The following is a 27,666-nucleotide window of genomic DNA, read 5'->3' as shown; positions in this document are numbered from 1 at the left end:
CATTAACTATAAAAGTTTTAGCATAAATTCTGTTGCTGCAGTTATGATTTATTTTGCCATCTTATGAACGTTCTTAAAGATAGATTATTTCCCGGGGGTGAGATGACTATGTGCCCTTGTGCAGGTCCTCTATATTTTTTTTTACTACTTTAGCAAATTTGATGGGGATAATAAGGGAATTGGCTTGTTTGTCCCTCGTTCCTTATCTTCACTTCCTGATGTAGTTAGTAAGTGAATAAACTCTAAATTATTCAGTGTGCTCAGTTGTTATGTCTAAAATTATTTGTCATTTGACATGGCTTTTCTCCATGATTTGGTGCTTTAAATCCTAGAAATTCCCATCTCTATGCTGTACGTCTTCTCCTCATCAATAATTCTTCTATCTGAACGCAGTAGAGAAGCAAGATCTCTTGTGACCAAATGATGGTTGTGTCCATCAATTAAATCCTTCACATACCACTGCCATGATTCCTTATCTTATGCAATGACCATTTTGCCTTTTCCACCCAACACAGCTTATATTCTGTGGCTTCTGCTTCTTATTCTCTTTCTTCCCGTGCTTTGCTTTATGCTTACGGAAACCTTTCCAATGCAAACAAATTTCCTAAAGATAATCTATTGGCTAGAATTGTACCACTCAACATAGCTTTTGCAAACACTGAACTCTTTATCAAGAGCATATTTGTTGTAACACAAAAGCCTTCATCCTTGCTAACAAACAACCTGCTAACAATTTCATAGTACTCTGATAGAGACTCCTCACTTAAATCGGCCATGACTAGCTACTATTTAAAAGCATTTACTCTGGTCAAACTCTACTAACATAACTTAATTACAATAAATTTAGAAATTAGAACTGTTTTGTATGGTCATAACTGAATTGTAATTGCAGAAGAAAATATTGATGGTTGCAAGGTTACCTTCAGTATGCAAAGGATGTACGACCGAATTTCAGCATGGTGGAATGGCAATTCCCATAAAAGAATATGTACGCCGTCTCCTCATACTTAAACTCACATAACTAATAGGATTATGTTCATTTTTGTCCCTTCAACTCTTGCCTTTGTCCAATTTTAACCCTCAATTACAAAACCGTCTAACTTTAGCACCTCAAATATCAAAACCATTTAATTTTGACCATATATATATATATATATATATATATAGTTACGATAATTACTATGTTAATTTACGAGATTATAGTAATTCATTACTAAGTGTTTTACTATAACATTATGGTAAATATCTCCATGTGTTATAGTAACCCAACTATCGTAAATATGTATTGACATTATCGTAAATTAGTATATAAAATTATCGTAAATGGAGGTGGCTATAGAATAACTTATTTTGTAGCTGTCTACTGAAAATACTCTCCATATATATACACACACACACTACTTTGTAGCTGGCTATAAAATAACTTATTTTGTAGTCACTTTGAGTTACGATAATTACTATGTTAATTTACGAGATTATAGTAACTCCTTACTAAGTGGTTTACTATAACGTTATGATAAATATCCACATGTGTTATAGTAACCCAACTATCGTAAATATGTATTGATATTATCGTAAATTAGTATATAAAATTATCGTAAATGAAGGTGGCTGCAGAATAACTTATTTTGTAGCTGCCTACTTAATATATATATCAAACTGCGGTACCTCCGTGTCCACTTGTTGCTGCTTGGTGACGAGCGAGCGAGATCTACAAAATTATTTTCTAGCAGCCACGCCTGCTACCGACGGCGACTTAATGATATTTAAACTCTGGTCCATATGTTTCCAATCTAGTCTAGTAATATAAGCGAGCGCTGGCTACCATTCATGTCCATGGCCACGACCCACCATATCATATGTACCTAGCTAGCTCCGCCGATCCCCGGCCTTCGTCAGGTCGTCAACACGCCGGCCGGCGGCCTGCGCGCTACCATATATATGCTTGCCGTGCCTCCGCCGTCGCCGCTGCCCGCCCGCTATGATCCGTATGGCAGCCACATGCATGTACGTCGCTCTTCTCTTTTGTTCGTTGCCTTGAAACTTATTCAGCGTTTGTTCGCAGCGTGTGTTCTTCTTTTTCATCCCCTTTTGGGTTTTATTGCAAGATTCTTTTAATTTTCATCATCACCCCTGGCCGGAATGAAACTTCACTATCTTACACGCTAATTTGCTACCTTTTGTTTCACCTGGCCTTAATATTTGCATAATCTATGCATGGTGTCTCCTGTGCATGACATGCCTGCTACCTCGTCTGATGTGAGAAGACGATGCATATATATGAGAGTTAAGCTCCGATCGGTCGGCCTATCTTGCGGTGCCTGCACGGTGCTGCTTATTCCGTTTTACGAGATCAATTGAAAGATCAATTCCTGAACAACTATATGCATGCATCTTTTAATTGATCTCGTAAAAAGTAGTAGGATGAAGAAGGACAAGCATAGATAGACAGATTAGGGCACAAATACCGCGTGCATAAATCAGAATTAACTTCTGTTTCCTTGCAATGCTAGCACAAGATGCAGATCTACGTCTTGGTCAACGGTTGGTGCGGTCGTGCCGAAGTAACAGCACACCTAGAAAGCCCGTGGACATCTCAAACAAAACAAGATGATGGCCCGCGTAATATCTCAGGCCCATGACATGCGGCTCCAACTGTAGGGAAGTCCAAGCCCGCGAACATGCCGTGCGGTCCAAGGCCTGCTGCCGCGTTCAGTCGTTCACGCCGCGGCCGCATCACCTACTGCTAGCCTAGGCAGCCAAGCCGGTCCTCACTCTACAAGAGCCAGTGCCCAGCGTACGAAAACCCTAGGCCTAGATCCACCCGAGGCGAACCCAAAGCCGCCACCGTACCGCCGCCGATCCAGCTAGCTCGAGTCGATCGATGGAGAAGGAACCATCCGCCCCTGCCGCCGGGGGACGAGGGGAAGGCCTCGTCGTCGCCCTGCGGGAGCTGCTCGAGCTCAAGGACCGCCGCATCCAGGCTTCGGCGTTCTTCTTCGCCTGTGGAGCCTCCGTGGTGCTCCATGGCACCGTGCTCAAGCTCAACCGCGCGGATAATCCGGAGCATGTCCTGGCTGGATATGGGCTTTTCACCATAGGCGCCGCGCTCGGGTTCCTCACGCTCAGCGGCTGTGACCGGCTCGGCCGCGCTGCGGCTCGAGTCGAGGAACTGCTCAGGGGGTTCTTCCAGTAGGCAGTTAGATGGCTCTGGCTAGATCCGCAGCGAGAAGCCGAAGATGCGTGTGTGTATTCCCCTCGATCTGTTGAGTGTTTTCTACCGCCTTGGCTGACGACGTGTATGTGTACTTTGAAAGAATACGTGTTTTTTCTATGTATGTGTACGAGAAAATATACATGCATGCATATATGACATGCTGTCAGTTTTCCGAGTGGCCTAGTAATTGCAATTAGTAAAATTCTCCTTAGGGTCGTTGTAATTCCAATATCCCTCTGTGAATAAATGCACACAAATTAAATTGTCCCTTCATTTGACCTTCATGATGCACTCATGCCTCCATTTTGATCCGATCTGAATATGTGTCCTGACAGAGAATTGGGGGAACGAGTAGTTAAGCTGTGATTGTTATACAAAATGCTGCCCGTCTTGCGTAAATTACCAGTTTCTGTCCCTTTTTGATATATATTTTTTTCTCATCGCAACAAGAGATGGGTTAGCTAGATTTCTTGTTTTTATGTCCCTAAAAACAAACACTTGCTGTGCAGATGGTGGCACGCTAGACAGGTACATACTGGATTCAATGAGACGTAGAGGGCCACAGCCCACAGGGCTACAAGGGCGGCAAAACAAATTTTGACGACTAATCACTGATCATAGCCTCACAACAAACTGCCTCTTCCCATATGTGCATCATCACACGAGGTATATGCTGTCACAATTTCTAAACTATATATGGCCTTCTGCTCAAATTGCATATATGGTAACAATTACCGATAGTAGCATCACATCTAGCTACTTGTCAAGTTGCACCGCTATGTAACCACATATCAAGTATATATTGTTACCAATTTAGTCTCAGTAATTTAGGAGTTTCAAGTTGATGCATCATACTTTGATAGAGTATTTTTAATATCATGAGTGACAGCATGATGATCATATGATAAGTGGAGCATCGAGATGGCGCGGTGCTGCTTAATTGTAAGTTATTTTCCGAAGTAGTTGAGGATATGACACTATAAAAACATAATCTCTGATTAAAGCTACTCATTGGCATGGCATCCTGATCCATGTGTATGGAGTGGCAAATCCTGACACTACAAGAAATGTGCTGGTTTATGACAATTAATTTAAGTCATAATATATGGAATTTTTGTCACATATCAACATTTGTGACACCAGCATGACAAAAAAACATGTGTCAAAAATCATGCGCCTTAAACCATGTTATATGACGTTTATATGTTTACGTCATACATCTATGACATTGGTTTTGAAGTCACAAAGCTTTATGACATTTGATTTTAAGTCACAACTTACACCATACCACATAACAAGATCATTCCAATTTGCATTTCATTTTTAGCCCAAATTTTTAATTTAAACATCTCATCTATATTCAAATTACACAATCTTAGAGAAAATCCTAGGTAGAAAAAAATTATAATATCAAACTCACAGCCCAGATACATCATACATCACGCTACATCTTGAACAACATAGCCATTTCTTCTTGAACATTCATCAAACTAAAAAAAGAGTTGTAGCTACACCTAAACATACATTACTGAAGCTTTTCACTTCGCTGAGATACCCTCCAGGCCACACTATTAACCTCTAAGGCAGCACCCTGCAACCACAAACTACAAACATTAGTCAAAGATATAAAGATTAGAGTCAGCTCTAGGTTCATGCATATGTATTGCAATCAAATAGTTGAGTTAAATAATTGTACTTCTGCATTTTTAAGATTATAACAAGCTACATTTTCAAATTTCTACTAATTTTTCATATACAGAATATATTGAATAAGCGCCTTCAACTTCCTGAACCATTGGTAACTTGCTCTAACAATAAGATGACTTGTTCTAACAAGTAAAACAGAACTTGAGCTTAGTACAAAGAACTTGGAGAAACTTAAGCTGAAGCAATGCAAGGCTACTAAGTGACCATTCAAAAGTGACATGATATAAAACATGTGACAGTCTAATGCAGACTGCACTTTCATCTAGCCATCTGTCATGAAACTGCAGGAAGAGCCAGGGAGCCTTTGATCCTGGTGCCTTGTGCTGATTGCCTGTAGTTTTTTTTATAGCACACAAAAAGTCTGTGTAGTTGGTCTACTGTATGTGTATCAGGTTAGAAGGGCAACATGTAAACTACTAGTAAGAACACATAATGTTTCCTGATGCTGAACTTAAACTATTATCATGGTTCCCCATCATTCAGAAATGCTAACTAAACTTGGCACATATACAGAAAAACACTCAAGGATAGTTCAGTTTTCTATAAACTTTCGGTGATTAATTACACGACCCAATTAATTGCAGCAACTAAAGGTCCAAGCAATGGGATTCCATGTATTTATACTACTGTCACTGAATTTATACAATCAACAGATGCTACTGTCATCCATCTACGTGTGTACACAATCACTGAATGCTACTGCCAATGTCATATTGCTGAAAAACATATTCTGAAGATGTGTGGCAAACTGTTTTTTTTTTGGGAAGATGGCAAGTAGTTCACAATAAAATAATTGTGTGCTGTTATGTTTAGCAACGTTGTTCAGTTTCTTCATACTAAAACACTAAAGAACAGGGAAGCTTCGAGCCCTGTGTGGCAACATTGGTCAAAAGAGGACTGCACAATCACACTAATTCTATGTTTGAACATTCAATTTCAGCATTACAACAGCTGAATTCCAGCATTAAGTATGTGTAGCCACAAATTTTCATGGAACTTAAACCTTCCTAGCTCAAACCTGCAACAATCAGCAACCAAAGTGATTAGCAATAAATTAGTTAACAACTGGAACACATTAATCAGCAAGCTTCTTTGTGTGCGTGGCATTTTCTTTCTTTTGTTAATTATTAAACCTTTTTCAAAAAACAAATTGTCATGGGTACAAACAATTAGTATATTAATATAAGCAGAGAGATAAAAATATATATGTACATTTGGCACCAATTTAGTTTCACACTAAAAATAAGATATGCGTGTATATATAAATGTATTTTTATTTAATTATTATCTTAATACTCAACTCAGCCATATATACATATTTGTGTATATTTTTTTTCTACTATTGCAAACAATTAACAACAAATAATATTTATATATTTTATCATCTTGATTTCTTTAACTTGGCTGTTACTATAATGATATATGACTATGGATAGGATTAACGACCTTGATTAACACCTAGGGGTGTTACTAGACCCGTAATTCGTAGTTTGACCTTCATGCCACCATGGATAACAATGCTAACAAAATCAATAAAATCATTTGACACACCATCCTTGCAAATTACTCTTTATGACGTGGCAAATATTGTCACAATATACAATTGAACTAGCTTTAAGACATTTTTTGTGACATACGTTTACTTAAGTCACTAAGTTGAGAGGCCTCTAGAAAAAACGTCATAAACTAGTTGATTTAGTGATATTTTGACCTGATGTCATGCCATAAACGTCATAAACTGGCACATTTCTTGTAGTGAGGTGCCTGTCAGAGATGGCAAACATGTGCATCAACATGTGTGTTAAAATATAATATCATTCCCCGTAGAGTTAAAATCTATACTGTGGCTGAGATAATTCCCCCATTTCTTTTTAGGCAGAGAAAATTGGCACAAAAGTGAAATGATCTCAAATTTGGTGAAGTATATATGCTTTCAATGCTAGATATTGGTATATGTTATGTAAGTCTACATATAGACGGGTGTGATAAGTAGACAAAGTAAAGAGCTCCACATGCCTTGTGCTTATGAGTTATGAACCATTGGTTTGTTTTAATACAAGGTTTTGGTGTCTACTACTTGAGATAGGATATGTTGAAATAAAAAAAAAGACATAGTGCCACCCCTTTCAATCCTCCTCCTTTTGGCCATTCTTGCAGTTAAGCAAGGCAATGAAAACAAATAAACATATATAATGAGGGTCTGAGGATGCAAAAGTGGAGAATTGTTATCAACTCGATGGTGTTTATTATCATTGTGCAATTAATCTTTTTCAAAACAGTCAGATGAAGGGTACACCGTTGCAAAAATGGGAACAAATAAGTTAATAAATAATGTCTTATATATACCCCATCTTATTCCAAATATTGCAAAATTGGGTACACTATTGCATGTAATTAAATATCGCACCCGTCTGTTCGGGCATATTAGGATTCAAGAAAGTCAATTATGCGTATTTAATGTACAAAAGTTTGTATTGGTAGATGCATATTCCACACATATTTTGATGTACACTTATTTTGTTATATTTGACGATGTATTACAGGAGACAAATTGATGGTCAAAGAATGAACTTGAAGACTTTTTAGTCTAACATTCTCTTCAAAAAGACATAGGTAGTCCACATATCAACCTTAATTGTGCATAGTCGAACATCATTCAGGCAGCCTAATATGATTAACTAGAGTTTAATTATTTATCATGCTTTTCATTATGTGTTAGTGAAAAATATATACTTACTTTTAATTTAGAATGATGTCGATGAGCATTATTCTTGTTTTCACAAATAATTAAATACGCACATAGTAATTAAAAATTTGACATTAGTTACCTTTTTAGCAGAACAGTAGGACATGATCTTACTGTAAAAGTACAATAAAAAAGGCAATTTATATGACAGAAGGAAAGTTACTATATATATAAAGTTGTATATTTTCATGATTATATTGAGCTGCACAATAATAAGCTAGCTAGCTTTTTTTTAACGAATGGCACGAGAATGTGCCTATTTCATTGATATAGGAAAGAAAGGTACAACTCTATTAGAGCATCTCCAAGAGTTACCTAAATCCCTTCCTAATCCTTGGTTTTAGCAAGATGAGAAAAAACCCCTCTCCAACAACTTATAATCCATTCTCCTAATCTTTTAGAACTTGGTAAAAGTCACCCTGTTCTGCGTAAAGTTACGCGCTTCTGAGCCGCGCGCGTATTTTCTCTCTCCCGCGCGTGTTTGTCGGCCAATCTAGAGATGGAAGGGCATGGAAAGAATAAAAGTAGAAAAGGGTTCCTAATGCAAATGTACAAGAGAGAAATAATATATAAAAGTGATTAGGATAATTTAGAAATAGTATAGGATTCCTGATATAAAATTGTCTTCTATATTTTAGGAGTGGATTATGAGAAACTCTTGTAGATGGCCTTCTTTATTTCTTCCTATACTTTTTTAGGAGTTGTAAAACTTTATGTTTTTATGAAGAAAATATTGGGTACTCTTAGAGATGCTCTTAGAAGGGGAAAAAAGAAACGGAAAAGGTAGGGATAAAACCAAAAGCCTATTCTCTTGCTAACACAAAACCACTAAACCTTTTGTGCCTGCAGTAACCCATGCTGCTGCTTCAGTTTTATCATCAGTAGCAAAAAGTGACATGGGGGCTTGATTCGCGCTTAGCAAAAAACCTTGCGTTTATCTCCTTCTAGATCTCCCAACGCAAATGATAAGGAGGGCAAGAGTTCATAAGCTAGCTTTTCCATTCATGATTGTTGGATAATAACATGTTCTTCCTAGCTAAAAGGCTAGCGTATGGTTTGAACTTATTCACTCAATGATTGATTGAAGAGTGAAACCCGTGTTATTTGGGTGATCGATGATACATATACTTCAAGGCGTACAAGTTCATACTGCATAAGGTTATTAGACATTATGTTTTCGAATAAATTGGCACAGGTTTATCTATATACTTTCTGATACTTGAAGATGTTTTTAATGGTTTGCGTGTTTGAGGTTTAACGTTCCCCTTCTTTTTCAAGGGAGGGGCATCGATGCATCATATATATATACAAGCTCAAACTCCATCGCATATGTTTCCCTTCCTACATATATGTGCACCATGATAGTGAGATGATTATGAATATGATCGACATGTTCCCGACTTTATTTGTCCACCCTTTTGCATATGCAGGTTGAAGTGGCCTTGTTGATGTGTCCAAGGTAATTAAAACCCTGGCCTGAAGAAGTGGCAGCTCCCAATGTAGCGGCCATCGTCGTTTTTCCTGTGTGCTGTCTGCTTCATTTTTGCCACCATGTAAGCAGATGGTGTGAGCAAGATAGGTCTTGTGTTCATGCATGTCTCATCACCTCCAAAGTGGAACGCGGTCAAGTCATATATACCACGTCCCCCCGTGCTGTCGAGCGCCTGTGTTGTGTTTGCGCTAGCTGCACAATGCACACGAACGGTTTCAGCAGTTAAATTCATATGCATGATTGAACAAAAGGTGTGTTTCAGACTCTAATAATAATTCCAGGATATGTTCGACTGTTGAACTCCAGAGCTCCTGGCACTTTTATGTTGGTTGATCTTTTACTAAGTTTTGAGACATCGGCTGCTGTTACTGCAAGTATGGTACAGTTTGGTAATTCAATTCAATCCATGTAGATTTTGAGACCGATGCCCTCCCCATTTCAGCCCGTCAATTGCATCTGTCTTAGCTTCCCTGGCCCAACAAGCTTAGGCTCGGCCAGGGTACGGTACGCTGCCCTTGCCCGGTATAAACGACCTGGCATATTGGCATATATATACTAGAATTTTTTTAGACAGAGTTGTTTACATTTTTCTCCTAAAAAAAAGCAGCAACCCTATTGGGAAGCGAGTCACTGTTAATAGCAGCTCAGGCCAGTCTCAATCCCAGTTTCCAAGACATGACACTGCGAATCAAACATAGTCCCTCGATGCACCGTTTCATTTCACAGTTTCATAAGCTAGCTTTACCATTTAATTATTACACTGTGTTGTGATCAAATGTGTCATCTAAACTGTGCAGTCATTTGATATCCTATCCCATATTCCCATCCCGTAAAGCAACGATGAAATTGCATCCGAACTCTGAACCAAAATCGAGTAGTATCTATCTGTAGTCTGTACACAAGCATAGCAGGCGGCCGCCGTCAGACAAGCACTGCAGACCGCCTCGCCTGTGCAGCGGTCCCACGCCTCGGTGACGGCGGGGTCAAGCCTGATGGATTGGATCCGCGTGAGCCGGCCGACCTTGGCAGGGGCGCCGCACCGAGGTGTACCTGTTGCCGCCGCCGTCATTCTGCCGCTGCGTAATCTTCGTCGGTCCCGCCGCCGGGGCCGTGCGCACGGGCTCGGGCTCTCCACCGGCGCTGAATCCATCGGAGGCGACGACACGACTTGCAAAGGAGGCGACGAAGCAGCCGACGGAGGGGCAAGCGATGAAGTTGGCCGCAGCGGCGCAAATGAGGAAGACGACGACCATGGCCCCAAGCTGCGGGCGGCCGCACTGGATCGGAAGACAAGGAACCGTCCGAATGCAGGTTTCGTTAGGTTTCCAAAACTCCTGTCTTCTCTCTCTTCCTCGATATATACAAAATAATAGTTTTTCTGACATATCATATCATTTAATGTCCATAAAACTCTCATAACATTCACATTGAGACTGGCGCCATATTCGCTTGTATAAGCCATACTTTTTCAGTCAACGAACAATATTTTTCTCTTATAACAGTCAACGAACAGTATTTTTTTCTTACAGCAAATCAATCAACAGTACTTTCAGCCATGCCTTATCAGCCAAACAAACAGGACATGAACTTATTCATGCTGTGCATCCTAGCAGGTGGAGAGTTCAAATCGAAACAATTAAAATTCAGGGACCACTTGTTGTCCGATGACTAGATCCGCGTAGCTGAGTGGTGCAAATTTTCTAATTTCTGTAGCTAGCACTAGCAGACACACCACACCCGGCCCCTCTCTCGTACGGTGACTAAACTACTTCGTTCCTAGTGCAGACTGCAGAGTGCACATCCATATCCTATCTACCATCAGCGCTACCTGTAGCTGTAGTGTAGTGCGTACATACCTGCTAGCTCCACCATTCATCTCCCCCATGGCCCTGGCCTCGCGCGCCATATGCTACCTCCTCTCCTCAGGTCAACTCGCCCGGTCGCCGCCGCCGCGCGCGCTAAGTCGCTAACCATGCTCGCTCACCGCCGGCGCCGGGCATATACATCGTTCTCCTTCTCGGCATGCAGCCAAGCATCATTCGTGTACGTATCTCTTCTCTACAATTCGATCGGTTATGCCAACAATTTGGAACTTAGTTGTACTTGTCAACGAATCCCGTACGGTGGTATGTATGCTAGAGGTAGAGGATGATTTGACGGAGCTCCTCCTTGCCTTGCTTTCTAGATCGGCACTGCTAGAGTATAACTGATATGTCCATGTCCTTTATCAGCAGCTGCGTGGTTTGTATAAGTACGACTGATGCTGCTATAGCCGCATATATGCAGCCGTTCCCTCTTCCCTGGCTAAATTTTGCTTTTGCCTGCCTCAAGCCGTGTATATATATGGGTGATAGAGGTCGCGTACTTTGCCCTTTAAACTCTCTCTGCAACCCTCTTTTTTTCTCTAAGATGTGGAGATAATCATTTTATCGTTTCAATTTATGGGTGTTGGGTCTGAACAACGCTCGTTCTGCACAATAGATTCGACTTTGGTCAAAAATAAACGATTGCTGGCAGTGTAGAATTGCTGAATCCAAATCGCCTATGCTACCAAGTGCCGCCATGTTCAGATGTGAATCTGTATCCACGGTGGGTGGGGCTGTGGGGATGTATACTGGGTCATGTCGTAGGCTTGGAGTTGGAGCCAAGGCCCAAGGGATGGCCATGGATCCATCTTCTTCTTTTTTTTGAAAAAGGTTAAAATAGCCCATCTTAAAAGCAGAGGCACCTGAGAGTGAGAAACTGGGAGCCCATGTAATTGTTCAGGCCCATCAAGGTGCTTCCAGCCGAAGAAACCGACACAGGTTCACACCGTCCCCCAGTCTGTCAGGCCGCCACCCCCACTCTAAAAAGAAAAGAAAAGAAAAGAGAAACAAAAAGCAATGCCAAGGAGCAGTTTGGAGGAACCCTAATCCGCTTGCTGCTAAACCCACCGCCCACACAAATCCACGAGCGAGCCAGATCCATGGAGAGCCACGAGATCCGCGGCGAGGAAGCCCCAGCCGCGGGCGCCGCCGTCGCTGACGGCGGCAGCAGCCTGCCGGGCGCCACGCAGCAGCTCATCGATCACGAGGGCGGTCCACTCCAGCCCGCGGCCGCGGCCGGGGAAGGAGGAGGCGGCCTCCGCGGCGCCCTGCAGCAGCTCATCGACCTCAGGGACCGCCGCCTGCAGGCCGCGAGCTTCTTCCTTGTCTGGGGCTGCTGCGTGCTCATCAACGCCACTGTCCTGAACCCCGCCACCAACCTCGAGCACAAGTTCGTGGGCTTCGTCATCCTCGTAACCGGCGCCTGGCTCGCTCTTCTCACGCTCGCCGGGGCCGGTGCAGGGCGGGCTGCGGCGCGTGCAGAGATATTTCTCAGGGGATTGTTCTTCTAGATCCGCTCATGCGCAGCTGCATAGGGGATAGGGCTTCTGTGTGTTTCCTCTTTGTTTGATTTCTAGTGTTTGGGCGTTGGGCTGGTGTTTGATCACGTGCCATGCTAGTATGCCACTTACTGAATGACAACCAGCGTGTAATTATTTCTTGGTGATGTTGTAATTGTAATACCAGTTCCCCTGTGAATAAAATGCTGCCCATGCACTCTTCCCCTTTTGGTATCTATGTAACACTGAAGTGACTGAACCCCATTTTGATTACTCAACCAGTAATAAGCTCATCGATGTTGATCACTTGATCAGTATACTGCAATAGAGAGGAATGGCGAATGATGAGTAGCTAATTTGTAATCATTGTCACACATTGAACAATCTTGTAATTTTTCCAATGATATATATATATAATCACCGCACTGGTCCAGATTTTTTTACGCGATTAAATTTCAGTCCTTTTGGTCATTCCACTGCTCACGATAGTGAAGTGAGTTTTCATGTAGTATCTGTTGTGTGTAACTTCAATGAGATGCATGCATGGAGCAGCATATACATGAATAATGATTATCGTAAGTTGCAACTCCATTTTTTCCCTGATCGATCCTTTGATAAATAAACCAGCTTCCACAGTATTGCACAAGGACCTGATCCAAATGGATTTGCGCAACAGTACTAGGAAATTAATGTGATTACATCAAAGCTGAACTACTTATTCTTTCTCTTGCCATAGGTGGTTGCTAATAAACTTGTCTCAGCTGCAACTAAGGTTAGTAAGCACCTTGCTATTAGTGTAACATGCATGCAACTAAGTGCTATGTGCTAATAAACATGTCTCAGCATGCAACTAAGTGCTAAAGTGAAGTGTAATAATTTGCCACATGCTAACCCTTGCTAGTCAATAGTAATACTATGCATGCATGTTACATTTTGACCATATTATTTGGCATCTCGTGTGAAAGTTGAATTTATTGGAGAATACCAAGTTTGAGAAGGACCTTTTATTAGGTTTAGTTTGCGGTAAACTCGTACACTTAAGTTAGTACATGGCAGTTGAGCAGGACTGCAATGCGATCTGCTGGCAAAATATAATCTTGGAACAAAGTTATTAAAAATTATCATAATTTCCTGGTACTAAGTTTCATGCAAATCGCATCCAAGGATGATGCATCATAAGATGCACGTAGCCATAAAGAAAGATGTATATGAACTGAAAACATCTTTTAAAGTATATAAAAAAAGAAAAGTTGACAAACCTAGGAGGAATAATTAGGTGGCTTTATATAAGTAGAAGAAAATATAGTAGGCACCCAAATTTGCCTTGATATGGTTTCCTGGGACTGAGTTGGGCTCAGCTCCCTATCTTGTAAAATTCAGTGTTAATCTATATATTATATGTTAACAATACTACCATGGCTGCACCTTGGTGGTAGTACCTTTTCTTTTGTTGTAAACATATATCAAGGCGCTGTAGAAAAGTTCAATTTGTATTCGCATTCAACATTGTTGTTATAGAAATTAAATGAACCAAATTGGTTCCATGTGGTTTTCAATTCATTCATCTTAAGGATCGATGTTTTCTTAAGGGAATATCTTAAGGATGCTAGCTTGCCCTTACAGTTGAGTCTATGAAATTTGCATATTGACCACATGATGTGTTCATTTCAGGTTAGTCAAAGGTTGCATTGTGTATTTGTTTATCACGTAAGTTGGGCACAGGCAGGACTTCCACCAGATGCAGCAAGTAAGTGTTTTTTTAGCACAAAGATATGTTGTTGCACTTTGATCATGGGACCAAAAATTTGCTGAACTTTCAGGAAACTAGGTGTTATAGCTTGTTTCATGTGCTTTGTTGCAAGCATCTTAACATTTTCTTATAGAGTCACCTTTTCTATTGTTTATCTTATGATGACTTTGTACTTGTTGCATGGATAGACATGATCATGCTAAGCACTTGTGTCAAGATTCAGAATATATAGTCAACAAATAACAGTGTATTGTAACCGATTCAAAGTTTTCACCAAATTGATTTTTTTTTTCTTTATTTGTTTTGCGGGTAAAGCAAGGGGAGAAAAACAGAAATTGAAGTCCAAACCCTGGTTTGATCGACATGTTACCCACAAAACTCCTCTAGCTCTAACGAGATCGATCATATATAGACAAAAAAGGGCTTCAACTTGAGATGGCATGGCTTGTGTGTTTGCGACAAGTTGTCAGCTCAGCAATGCATGGAGGATAGATTGCATGCCTCTGAAATCGGAGACACACATCGAAGTGCAATAACGCGTGTTTAGTTTAAACGTGTTTACACCACCAAAATTAATATGGATATTTTGCAAATTATATCACTGAATAACAAAAAGATAGAAAGGACCATATTGAGTGATTGACCATAGGATTACTTTATTTTGTCATCTCACATAAGTGACTGAGCATCGGTTTAGTTTAGTGCTGAATAATTGAGTGACCAACTATACCATGCATCTACTGTCAGCCTCATGTTTAGATAAGCTAGACCTGTTTGTTTTTTAATTACTTACAGAGGCGGTATCTACTACTTAACAATAGCACCTCCTTACCAATGCAGCACACACTTATTTGTGAGTATATATAGATTTTTTTGTATAAATAATATTTTGTAATGTTGTATTGAATATTTTGGCTATTCAATGAACTCAAATGAAAAAAGTTTCAACTATAAGGTTTTAAATCTTGTTAAGCACTACAACTTTGGTATAGGATGCATCTCCATCCGAAATTGTTTATTTTTTTAAAAAAAGTGAATCTCAAAATATGTGAATTTTAAAACAAATGTTTGGGATACTAAAAAGCTTGAAATTAAAAGCTTATCAACGGAAAACATGTAGATTAGGCCGCCACTACAACACTATGTATTTAATAGAATTCTAAATTTTAAATTTCAAAATCTATAAACTTAAAACATATATTTGGGACTCAAATGACTTCAAATTAAATAAATATCAACTACAAAGTTGTAGACTGTATTGAGAACCGCAACAACAACTTTGACCATGTGAACATCCGAGGATGTTTGAAAATTTTAAATTTCAAGATATGTGAACTTAAAATAATATTTTGGCACTTTAAATAATTTCAAATAAAAACATGCCGAGAGATACAATTATGATATAAAATTTGTCTTTATCCGAGTTGATGCAACTATTTTAGAGATATTTTTTTATGGAGGTAAACCCTGCTTGTTAAGAAAGCAAGCATATGTTTTTAGAGATAGGTATCTTAAGATACCCCTCTTTGTCAATTGGTTTTAGATGCGCGGACACTTAGTATGATAGTCTCTGTTAATAGTGACTTCCAGAGACGACATCTTTAAAACGCCCGTCTATGTGTAAATCAACTTACAGAGGCAACATACCTTTTCAGTGTCTTCCAAAATATTTTGTCTCCTAAAATTATTTACATAGACAGTTGGAAACGTGCCGCCTCCTAAAAATAAAAACATTTGTCTCCTAAAATTATTTTTTTAGTAGTGACGATTAGTAGTTACTCCATTAATTCGAAATTATAAGATGTTTAAGTTTTTCTTGATACATAGTTTTTGTTATACACTTAGTCATGTCTAAATACATAACAAAAACAATTTATCTAGAAAAGTTAAAAGTCTTATAATTCGGAATAGAGAGAGTAGTTCTGTGCATTAAACAGATTGTAATAATATAAATGTGTAACCATGTAGCCGTACGTGTAGGACATGATCCTTATGCAGCGAGCTATTCCTTTTTATGGCCCGTCTTTGTCGTTGAATGTTGAGACATTGACCAAGGACCTCTCACGAAAACGGCGGAAGCAATGATGAACTACAAGTCCTCTGTCGTGGCTCACCGCTCAGGACTGCCTGGTCAGTCTTGGCTGTCCTCTTCTAGCTTGTGACTTTTTGCTGATATATACGGTAAAAGTAAATCATTTCCTTTGTTGTTTCTACTTTAACATTTGCTATTTATGCTTGTTATTTTTACATCCTTTTATAGCTCACAAGAAAGTATACATTACAGTACAGTTGAGCTGCAGGTCTAGTTAGGATAGGACTGATTCCGAGTCTCGTCGATCGATCTCGTCACCGTCCTCTACAAATTCATCAAATATCCTTCAAAAAGACATAGGTGGTCCACATATCAATCTTAATTATGCATAGTCGAACATCATTCAGGCAGCCTAATATGATTAACTAGAGTTTAATTATTTATCATGCTTTTCATTATGTGTTAGTGAAAAATATATACTTACTTTTAATTTACAATGATGTCGATGAGCATTATTCTTGTTTTCACAAATAATTAAATACGCACTTAGTAATTAAAAATTTGACATTAGTTACCTTTTTAGCAGAACAGTAGGACATGATCTTACTGTAAAAGTATAATAAAAAAAGGCAATTTATATGACGGAAGGAAAGTTACTATATATATAAAGTTGTATATTTTCATGATTATATTGAGCTGCACAATAATAAGCTAGCTAGCTTTTTTTTAACGAATGGCACGAGAATGTGCCTATTTCATTGATATAGGAAAGAAAGGTACAACTCTATTAGAGCATCTCCAACAGTTACCTAAATCTCTTCCTAATCCTTGGTTTTAGCAAGATGAGAAAAAACTCCTTTCCAACAACTTCTAATCCATTCTCCTAATCTTTTAGAACTTGGTAAAAGTCACCCTGTTCCGCGTAAAGTTACGCGCTTCTGAGCCGCGCGCGTATCTTCTCTCTCCCGCGCGTGTTTGTCGGCCAATCTAGAGATGGAATGGCGTGGAAAGAATAAAACTAGAAAATGGTTCCTAATGCAAATGTACAAGAGAGAAACTGATGAGGACATCACTCCTTTGGATGTACCAGCTGATCCTCCAACCGTCATGCAAGGTCCAATGACCCGGGCTCGAATGCGTCAACTCAATTTACAGATGAGCTCGTTCTTAAGCGATCCTTTTCATATTTTTGAGAATAAACTACTACCTAATGATGTTATCTTGCTTAGTAACATTGGAGAGGGTCAAGAGGCACTAAGAGGACGTGGAGGAGGTGATGATGACCAGCAAGGACGTCCAACACAAGCCGGAGGCCCAGTCCAACACGAATTCGAGTCTGTCTCGGCCTCCAGGACCAGTCTGCCTTAAACTGGTCGCCCAGGACGCATCCGGACTCCGTTTTCGATGATCCACATATGGATGAAAAGCTAATTTGATAAGGAAGCCAATCCAAGTGGTTTCACGTCAAAAGCTATTCGGAATCAACGGGAATCGTCAAAACAAGTCAGCGTCCAGAATCTGCCAGGGTGCTGCGACACCGTCTTTTAGTCCGTTGGATCATGTATCGAGTTTGGGCCCATTAGGGGCGCGTTCAGGGGTCTTGCACGACCCTAGAGTCTTCATAAACAGCCGCCGCCCCTCCATTAGGGTTTGGGTTTTGCTTAGATTATTCTGTCAAGAACAGTTTCGCCGTTCATCGGTTTGTGAGACCCCAACTCGTGAGATTAATCATATATCTGCAATTTAGTTACGATTTTTTTTGTTCTTGCTTGTGTTCTTCGTTGCGCAGGCAGGGATTAGCCTTCTTGGCGAGGTCAACCTGGTCCGTGACTCGGTTGATAACCAGAGGAGCTGTGGTGCTAAGATTGCAGGGTTCGATCTTTCGATCTGAAGCCGGATCGGTGTGTCATTCTCCGCCACAACGATAGTTACCATCACCTGATGGAAGATCGGGATCCCTGTCTCCATTAAGTGGTAATCAGAGCTAAGGTATACCGTCAGGTTCACTTTTATTCCCTAGTTTGAGTGTTTCGTATTCGTCCCATAGTCCAGTGCCATACTCGTTTTTCCTATCCTAGAACCTTCCGCGTCATAGCCTTTGCATATTTCAGTTTCAGAGTCCGTCGTGTTGAGTTTGTGTCCTGGTCGAGGTCTTGTTGCTAGTTAGGTCGTGTTAGAGTCCAGTTCGTGTGTTTTCCCCCATCGTTTCCATCAAATCTTGGCTGTTATGACCAATTTTGCACACATTATTCCCGTTTTGTCCTCTAATTCGGAGCCAATTCTTAAAACTGGTCCAGTTTTTGCATATGAACTCTGTTTTCGACGTTCCATATATGCAAATCGATCAGAAAAAATTTTTGGATCCGTCCATCCCTCGCCTTGTTGGGGTTCGGAATTTTTAGATTGGCCAAAAAGTAGTCACAAGATCCTCGTTTCGTGGTCACAAGGTTTTTGTCGATTTTCATCCAGTTTTCTGAAAATTCCACAGGCCACGTCTTACACTTGTTTGAGCTCATATTTTCTGTGGTTACTGCTTTTGTGCTCCTAAGTAAAGGAAAAATATCAAAAAAATAAAATAAAAAAGTTAAAATTTCCTAAAAAAACAACGACAGTCCAAAAAATAGAAAAAAAGAGAGGGACAAAAGAGTAACAATATCTAGAGGAGCATATAGAGAAACCCAAAGCGAGCTGTGTTTGCGTGTGCTGTCTGGTTCCTTGTTTGTGTTGTTGTTTTCATCCACCATACTTGTTTTTCTCATACCTATCACCTTGCTATCCACCATACTTTTGTCACAACCTGGTACTTGCAACACTTTAGACCAGCAACAAGAACAAGTACTTTGGACTATAATTCAGCATTACTTTCTGTTACTGACTTGTGTGCCAGATATACATATTACTCTTTGTTTGCCTTCCAAGCTCCACAAATTCTTCAGATCAGTACAGACAAAGGGCCTTGCAATCTCGGTACCACTACCTCACAGGTATCACGAACCAGCCGCCGGTTGTACCGCCCACTGCTTGCGTTGGTAAGAGCTTGGTAAGACGCTTTCACTTGCTGTGAAAAGTGACACCACTACAACCACGTAGTCATTTGGTAGGGATAACTTTCACCTGTTTGTTCCTGTTTTTGTGTTTTTAATGGCATGAGGTGAACAGACTACAGATAATAATCCTAAGGATTTCAGCGAGTGTGTCAGCCAAGAGCAACTATAAGCTGTTGTAGAGGATGCCCAAAAAAGAATAAATGAGGCCGTCAGAAAGGCCGTCACTGATGCATTCATTGAACTCAACATTGGCAATAGCATGGAGAGATTGGACAAGCGAATTTCCACGCTAACCGACAAGGTTACTGAGTTGGAAACCTTTGTGGCAGGCAACAACGATGTTTCCGACAGCAACACCGATGGTCAAGACACGGTGCATGATGCCGCTGGAAACATAGGTCGAGCAGCTATCCGACAAGAGAGATTACGGCAATGTCTTCGCCGCAACACGACAGGTATGGGTGGTGTCCACCACCACCACCGTCAAGGTAATAATCACCGTGTGCCCAATGATCCTTATGCTAAGATTAAGTTCACAATACCATCTTTTTCGGGTCATTATGATGCTGAGGGATATCTTGATTGGGAGATGACGGTAGAACAAAAGTTTAGTGCCCACCTTGTACCTGAGCAGCATAGAGTTAGACAAGCTAGTAGTGAGTTTAAGGATTTTGCCATTATTTGGTGGAATGGGCTAGCTGCGCAGGATGCTTTACCTGGTACATAGGAAGAACTTAAGATAGCTATGCGTGATCGTTTTGTTCCTCCTTATCATAGAGACTTGCGTAAGAAATTGATGCGTTTAGAACGAGGAGATAAATCTGTACAGGATTACTATGGTGAGCTCCAAAAGGGATTGATGCGCTGTAGTGTTGTAGAGGGAAACGAAGATGCCATTTGTCGTTTTTATTCTGGTTTGAGGCGTGACATTCATGACATTGTTGATTATAAAGAATTTAATACTGTCAACCAGTTGTTTCAGTTTGCTATGCTTGCAGAAAAGGAATTGCAGGGGCGTGAACAGCAGGGCAAGAGCAAGGTCAGCACCAGCACATACACGCCACGCTCGGCACCATCTTCGGGGCTGACCAAGCCAACCACTTTTCGGACGCCTCCACCAGCGAGCAAGCGACCAACAGCCTCTGGAGTTTCTGCTTCACCTAAGACACCTCCCGCACGACCTTTAGATTCAGGTAAAAATTCTTTGCAGGTGCCTACCAAGAGTTCCTCATCCGTTGCATCGATGGTACGCACTTCGGGTATTCAGTGCCACCGCTGCCATGGCATTGGCCATGTGCAGAAGGACTGCCCAAGTCAGTGGGCATATATTGCTATAGAAGATGGTTACATCAGCACCTCTGACATTGAGGATGAAGAAGACCAAGATGCAGATGAGGAGGACGGTGAAGTCCTTGGTGACGAGGCCACGGCGTCCTATAGGAGCATTATTGTACAGCGGGTGCTCAGCTCACAAGTCCAGCAACCTAAGAAGCTACAACGCCATAACTTATTTTAGATTTTCTTCGTCATCAACGACCGTTGAGCACGTGTCATTATTGATGGAGGTAGCTGCAACAATTTAGTGAGTTCTGATTTGGTCAAGAAGCTTAGCTTGACCACACGCCCACACCCACGTCCATATCATATTCAGTGGTTAAATGATTCTGGTAAAGCAAAGGTAACACAAACTTGCAGAGTTTTATTTTCCATTGGTTCTTATGCTGATTCTGTTGATTGTGATGTGGTACCTATGCAAGCTTGTTCGCTTTTGTTGGGTCGTCCTTGGGAACATGATAATGATGCTACACACCATGGTAGAAGTAATAAATACACTTTTGTGCATAAAGGAAAGAAAATTACTTTGGTACCTTTGACCCCTGCTCAAATTGTACAAGCTGATAGAGAACGCGCTGCTAGTTTCAATGATGTTCAATCTGAAAATCAGCAAGTTGCTAATTCTATTTTCCCACCTAAAAAGGATAAGTCTACATCTATTTCTAAGGCTGAGCGGATTAAATTGAAGGGTGGTGTTATGCTTGCAACAAAATGTGACTTTGCTGAAATTTCTGATGATGATATTTGCTATGCTTTGGTATGCAAACGAGCTATGTTTTCACTTGATGATATTGTTAGCTCGGTACCTCTTACTATCACTAACCTTTTGCAGGAGTATGAGGACATTTTTCCAGCTGAGATACCCTCGGGGCTGCCACCTATGAGAGGGATAGAGCATCAAATCGATTTGATTCTGGGAGCGACCTTGCCCAACCGAGCTGCATATCGAACCAATCCTAAGGAGACTAAGGAAATTCAGCGGCAAGTCCAAGACCTTTTGGACCGCGGGTATGTACGTGAAAGCCTTAGTCCTTGTGTCATTCCTGTACTTTTGGTTCCTAAGAAAGATGGAAGTTGGCGTATGTGTGTTGATTGTAGAGCCATCAATAATATTACTATTCGGTATCGTCATCCTATTCCTAGGCTAGATGACATGCTTGATGAGTTGTGTGGTTCTATAATTTTCACTAAGATTGACTTGCGAAATGGCTACCACCAGATTAGAATGAAACTTGGAGATGAATGGAAAACTGCATTTAAAACCAAATTTGGGTTGTATGAGTGGTTAGTTATGCCTTTTGGTTTGACAAATGAACCTAGCACTTTCATGCGCTTAATGAATGAGGTTTTAAGAGTTTTTATTGGTCATTTTGTGGTAGTTTACTTTGATGATATATTGATTTACAACAAGTCTTTTGATGAACATATGGATCACTTACGTGCTGTTTTTAATGCCTTACGTGATGCACGTTTATTTGGTAACCTTGAGAAGTGCATCTTTTGCACGGATCGAGTTTCTTTTCTTGGCTATGTTGTAACTCCACAGGGAATTGAGGTGGACGAGATGAAAATTGAAGCCATAAAGAGTTGGCCGGTTCCCCAAACCGTCACACAGGTGAGGAGTTTTCTTGGTCTTGCAGGATTCTACCGCTGCTTCGTCAAAGATTTCAGCACCATTGCTGCCCCATTGCATGAGTTGACGAAGAAAAGAGTGGTGTTTCATTGGGGAGAGGCACATGAGGAGTCCTTTGACACTTTGAAGGACAAGCTTACACACGCACCATTGCTGCAACTTCCAAATTTTGGTAAGACTTTTGAGCTAGAATGTGATGCTAGTGGAGTTGGCATTGGTGGTGTTTTGATGCAAGATGGTAAACCTGTTGCTTACTTTAGTGAAAAATTACATGGTCCTGTTCTTAATTATTCCACGTATGATAAAGAATTGTATGCACTTGTCCGTTCTTTAGAGACGTAGCGTCATTATTTGTGGCCTAAAGAATTTGTTATTCATTCTGATCATGAATCGCTTAAGTATCTTCGCTCTCAAAATAATCTGAATCGTAGGCATGCTAAATGGGTTGAATTTATTGAGTCTTTTCCTTATATTATCAAACACAAGAAAGGGAAGGATAATGTGATTGCTGATGCTTTGTCTAGAAGATATACATTGCTGTCTCAACTTGATTGCCAGATTTTTGGTCTTCAATCCATTAAAGAACAATATGCGCTTGATCCTGATTTTAAGGATGTGTTGCTTAATTGTAGAGAGGGACGCACATGGAATAAGTTTATGATCAGCGATGGGTTTTTGTTTAGAGCTAACCGCCTATGCATTCCAGTTGATTCCGTTCATCTTTTGTTGTTGCAGGAGGCACATGGAGGCGGATTGATGGGACATTTTAGTGCCAAGAAGACGGAGGAGGTGCTGTCCACACACTTCTTTTGGCCTAGGATGAGGCGTGATGTGGAGCGGTACGTGGCTCGGTGTGCCACATGTCAAAAAGCTAAGTCGCGATTGAACCCACATGGTTTGTATATGCCTCTTTCTGTTCCTTCTACTCCTTGGGCAGATATATCTATGGATTTTGTGTTGAGATTGCCAAGGACTAAGAGGGGGAGGGATAGTATTTTTGTGGTGGTTGATTGTTTTTCTAAGATGGCACATTTTATTCCTTGTCATAAGAGCGACGATACTGTTCATATTGCTGACCTTTTCTTTCAAGAAATTGTTCGCTTGCATGGTATGCCTTCTACTATTGTTTCAGATCGTGATGCAAAATTCTTGAGTCATTTTTGGCGCACGTTGTGGAATAAATTGGGGACCAAGCTGTTGTTTTCTACAACATGTCATCTCCAAACTGATGGGCAAACTAAGGTTGTGAATCGAACATTATCCACCATGTTGAGAGCCATTTTGAAGCGCAATTTGAAGATGTGGGAAGAGTGTTTGCCGCATGTGGAGTTTGCATATAACAGGGCGGAACATTCCACCACCAAGGTAAGTCCTTTTCAGGTAGTGCATGGTTTTAACCCTCGTGCTCCTATTGATCTTTTGCCTTTACGTACCACTGAGAGAATACATAGTGATGCTAGAGAGCGTGCTGATTTTATTCGTAAGTTGCATGAAACAACTAAAGCCAATATTGAAAGCATGAATGAAAAGTATAGAATTGCTGGTAGTAAAGGTAGAAAAGAGATTAAACTTGAACCGGGTGATTTGGTTTGGTTACATTTAAGAAAAGATAGATTTCCTGAGCTATGTAAGTCTAAATTAATGCCAAGAGCAGCTGGTCCTTATAAGATTATTGAGAAAATAAATGACAATGCATACAAACTTGAGTTGCCACCCGAGTTCGGGATTAGTCCCACTTTTAACATTGCAGATTTGAAACCTTATTTGGGAGAAGAAGATGAGCTTGAGTCGAGGATGACTCCAATTCAAGAGGGGGAGGATGATGAGGACATCACTCCTTTGGATGTACCAGCTGATCCTCCAACCGTCATGCAAGGTCCAATGACCCGGGCTCGAATGCGTCAACTCAATTTACAGGTGAGCTCGTTCTTAAGCGATCCTTTTCATATTTTTGAGAATAGACTACTACCTAATGATGTTATCCTGCTTAGGAACATTGGAGAAGGTCAAGAGGCACTAAGAGGACGTGGAGGAGGTGATGATGACCAGCAAGGACGTCCAACACAAGCCGGAGGCCCAGTCCAACACGAATTCGAGTCTGCCTCGGCCTCCAGGACCAGTCTGCCTTAAATTGGTCGCCCAGGACGTATCCGGACTCCGTTTTCGATGATCAACATATGGATGGAAAGCTAATTTGATAAGAAAGCCAATTCAAGTGGTTTCACATCAAAAGCTATTCGGAATCAACAGGAATCGTCGAAACAAGTCAGCATCCAGAATCTGCCAGGGTGCTGCGACACCGTCTTTTGGTCCGTTGGATCATGTATCGAGTTTGGGCCCATTAGGGGCGCGTCCAGGGGTCTTGCATGACCCTAGAGTCTTCATAAACAGCCGCCGCCCCTCCATTAGGGTTTGGGTTTTGCTTAGATTATTCTGTCAAGAACAGTTTCGCCGTTCATCGGTTTGTGAGACCCCAACTCGTGAGATTAATCATACATCTGCAATTTAGTTGTGATCTTTCTTGTTCTTGCTTGTGTTCTTCATTGCGCAGGCAGGGATTAGCCTTCTTGGCGAGGTCAACCTGGTCCGTGACTCGGTTGATAACCAGAGGAGTTGTGGTGCTAAGATTGCAGGGTTCGATCTTTCGATCTGAAGCCGGATCGGTGTCTCATTCTCCACCACAACGATAGTTACCATCACCTGACGGAAGATCGGGATCCCCGTCTCCATTAGAAACAATATATAAAAGTGATTAGGATAATTTAGAAATAGTATAGGATTCCTGATATAAAATTGTCTTCTATATTTTAGGAGTGGATTATGAGAAACTCTTGTAGATGGTCTTCTTTATTTCTTCCAATACTCTTTTAGGAGTTGTAAAACTTTATGTTTTTATGAAGAAAATATTGGATACTCTTAGAGATGCTCTTAGAAGGGGAAAAAAGAAACGGAAAAGGTAGGGACAAAACCAAAAGCCTATTCTCTTGCTAACAAAACCACTAAACCTTTTGTGCCTGCAGTAACCCATGCTGCTGCTTCAGTTTTATCATCAGTAGCAAAAAGTGACATGGGGGCTTGATTCGCGCTTAGCAAAAAACCTTGCGTTTATCTCCTTCTAGATCTCCCAACGCAAATGATAAGGAGGGCAAGAGTTCATAAGCTAGCTTTTCCATTCATGATTGTTGGATAATAACATGTTCTTCCTAGCTAAAAGGCTAGCGTATGGTTTGAACTTATTCACTCAATGATTGATTGAAGAGTGAAACCCGTGTTATTTGGGTGATCGGTGATACAGATACTTCAAGGCGTACAAGTTCATACTGCATAAGGTTATTAGACATTATGTTTTCGAATGAATTGGCACAGGTTTATCTATATACTTTCTGATACTTGAAGATGTTTTTAATGGTTTGAGTGTTTGAGGTTTAACGTTCCCCTTCTTTTTCAAGGGAGGGGCATCGATGCATCATATATATATATATATATATATATATATATATATATACAAGCTCAAACTCCATCGCATATGTTTCCCTTCCTACATATATGTGCACTGTGATAGTGAGATGATTATGAATATGATCGACATGTTCCCGACTTTATTTGTCCACCCTTTTGCATATGCAGGCTGAAGAGGCCTTGTTGATGTGTCCAAGGTAATTAAAACCCTGGCCTGAAGAAGTGGCAGCTCCCAATGTAGCGGCCATCGTCGTGTTCCCGTGTGCTGTCTGCTTCATTTTTGCCACCATGTTAAGCAGATGGTGTGAGCAAGATAGGTCTTGTGTTCATGCATGTCTCATCACCTCCAAAGTGGAACGCGGTCAAGTCATATATACCACGTCCCCCCGTGCTGTCGAGCGCCTGTGTTGTGTTTGCGCGAGCTGCACAATGCACACGAACGGTTTCAGCAGTTAAATTCATATGCATGATTGAACAAAAGGTGAGTTTCAGACTATAATAATAATTCCAGGATATGTTCGACTGTTGAACTCCAGAGCTCCTGGCACTTTTATGTTGGTTGATCTTTTACTAAGTTTTGAGACATCGGTTGCTGTTACTGCAAGTATGGTACAGTTTGGTAATTCAATTCAATCCATGTAGATTTTGAGACCGATGCCCTCCCCATTTCAGCCCGTCTTAGGGCCAACAAGCTTAGGCTCGGCCAGGGTACGGTACGCTGCCCTTGCCCGGTATAAACGACCTGGCATATTGGCATATATATACTAGAATTTTTTAGACAAAGTTGTTTACATTTTTCTCCTGAAAAAAAGCATCAACCCTATTGGGAAGCGAGTCACTGTTAACAGCAGCTCAGGCCAGTCTTAATGAGAGATCTCAAGTCCCAGTTTCCAAGACATGACACTGCGAATCAAACATAGTCCCTCGATGTACAGTTTCATTTCACGGTTTCATAAGCTAGCTTTACCATTTAATTATTACACTGTGTTGTGATCAAATGTGTCATCTAAACTGTGCAGTCATTTGATATCCTATCCCATATTCCCATCCCGTAAAGCAACGATGAATGGTCTGCATCTGAACTCTGAACCAAAATTGCATCCGAACTCTGAACCAAAATCGAGTAGTATCTATCTGTAGTCTGTACACAAGCATAGCAGGCGGCCGCCGTCAGACAAGCACTGCAGACCGCCTCGCCTGTGCAGCGGTCCCACGCCTCGGTGACGGCGGGGTCGAGCCTGATGGATTGGATCGGCGTGAGCCGGCCGACCTTGGCAGGGGCGCCGCACCGAGGTACCTGTTGCCGCCGCCGTCATTCTGCCGCGGCGTAATCTTGGTCGGCCCCGCCGTCGGGGCCGGGCGCGCGGGCTCGGGCTCTCCACCGGCGCTGAATCCATCGGAGGCGACGGCACGACTTGCACAGGAGGCGACGAAGCAGCCGACGGAGGGGCAAGCGATGAAGTTGGCCGCATCGGCGCAAATGAGGAAGACGACGGCCATGGCCTGCGGGCGGCCGCACTAGATCGGAAGACAGAGGAACCGTCTCAATGCAGGTTTGCTTCGGGACTTGTTTAGATTCCAAATTTTTGCAATCTGGACACTGTAGCATGTTTTGTTTGTATTTGACAAACTTTGTCTAATTATGGACTAACTAGGCTCAAAAGATTCGTCTCGTGATTTACAACCAAATTATGCAATTAATTATTTTTTTACTTATATTTAATACTCCATGCATACGTCTAAAAATTGATGTGATAGAGAAAAAGTGAAAAAACTTGGAATTTAGAGATGATCCAAACAAGGCCTCGGTTTCTAAGTCGTGGGAAACAGCGCCGATTCGTTTCGTGGCCATCCAATCGTCTCTTTCTTTCTCGATACATGCAA

The 27,666-nt window shown here is 41.1% G+C and overlaps 2 long non-coding RNA genes across 4 annotated transcripts; both read left to right on the top strand.

Annotated features, from left to right (window-relative positions):
- The first annotated feature begins 1,789 nt into the window (after nucleotides 1-1,789).
- Nucleotides 1,790-26,377, top strand: LOC136527816 (uncharacterized). The gene is made up of 5 exons (XR_010776937.1): nucleotides 1,790-2,007; nucleotides 3,727-3,883; nucleotides 4,107-4,159; nucleotides 7,468-7,537; nucleotides 25,951-26,377. It is a non-coding gene; the product is annotated as an uncharacterized lncRNA (long non-coding RNA).
- On the top strand, nucleotides 10,963-24,849 carry LOC136527815 (uncharacterized). 3 transcript variants are annotated; one of them, XR_010776936.1, is made up of 7 exons: nucleotides 10,963-11,205; nucleotides 13,263-13,298; nucleotides 14,198-14,273; nucleotides 16,257-16,406; nucleotides 19,685-21,033; nucleotides 21,523-22,495; nucleotides 23,059-24,849. It is a non-coding gene; the product is annotated as an uncharacterized lncRNA (long non-coding RNA). The 3 variants fall into 3 exon arrangements; XR_010776934.1 differs by having other exon boundaries at nucleotides 16,257-16,457; nucleotides 18,098-21,033; XR_010776935.1 differs by lacking the exon at nucleotides 13,263-13,298 and having other exon boundaries at nucleotides 16,257-16,457; nucleotides 18,098-21,033.
- Nucleotides 26,378-27,666: the final 1,289 nt, after the last annotated feature.

The sequence above is a fragment of the Miscanthus floridulus genome, chromosome 19 (assembly GCF_019320115.1).
Source record: "Miscanthus floridulus cultivar M001 chromosome 19, ASM1932011v1, whole genome shotgun sequence".
NCBI lineage: Eukaryota > Viridiplantae > Streptophyta > Magnoliopsida > Poales > Poaceae > Miscanthus > Miscanthus floridulus.
The sequence above is the reverse complement of the archived record's forward strand: the minus strand, read 5'-3'. Positions and strand labels throughout refer to the sequence as shown.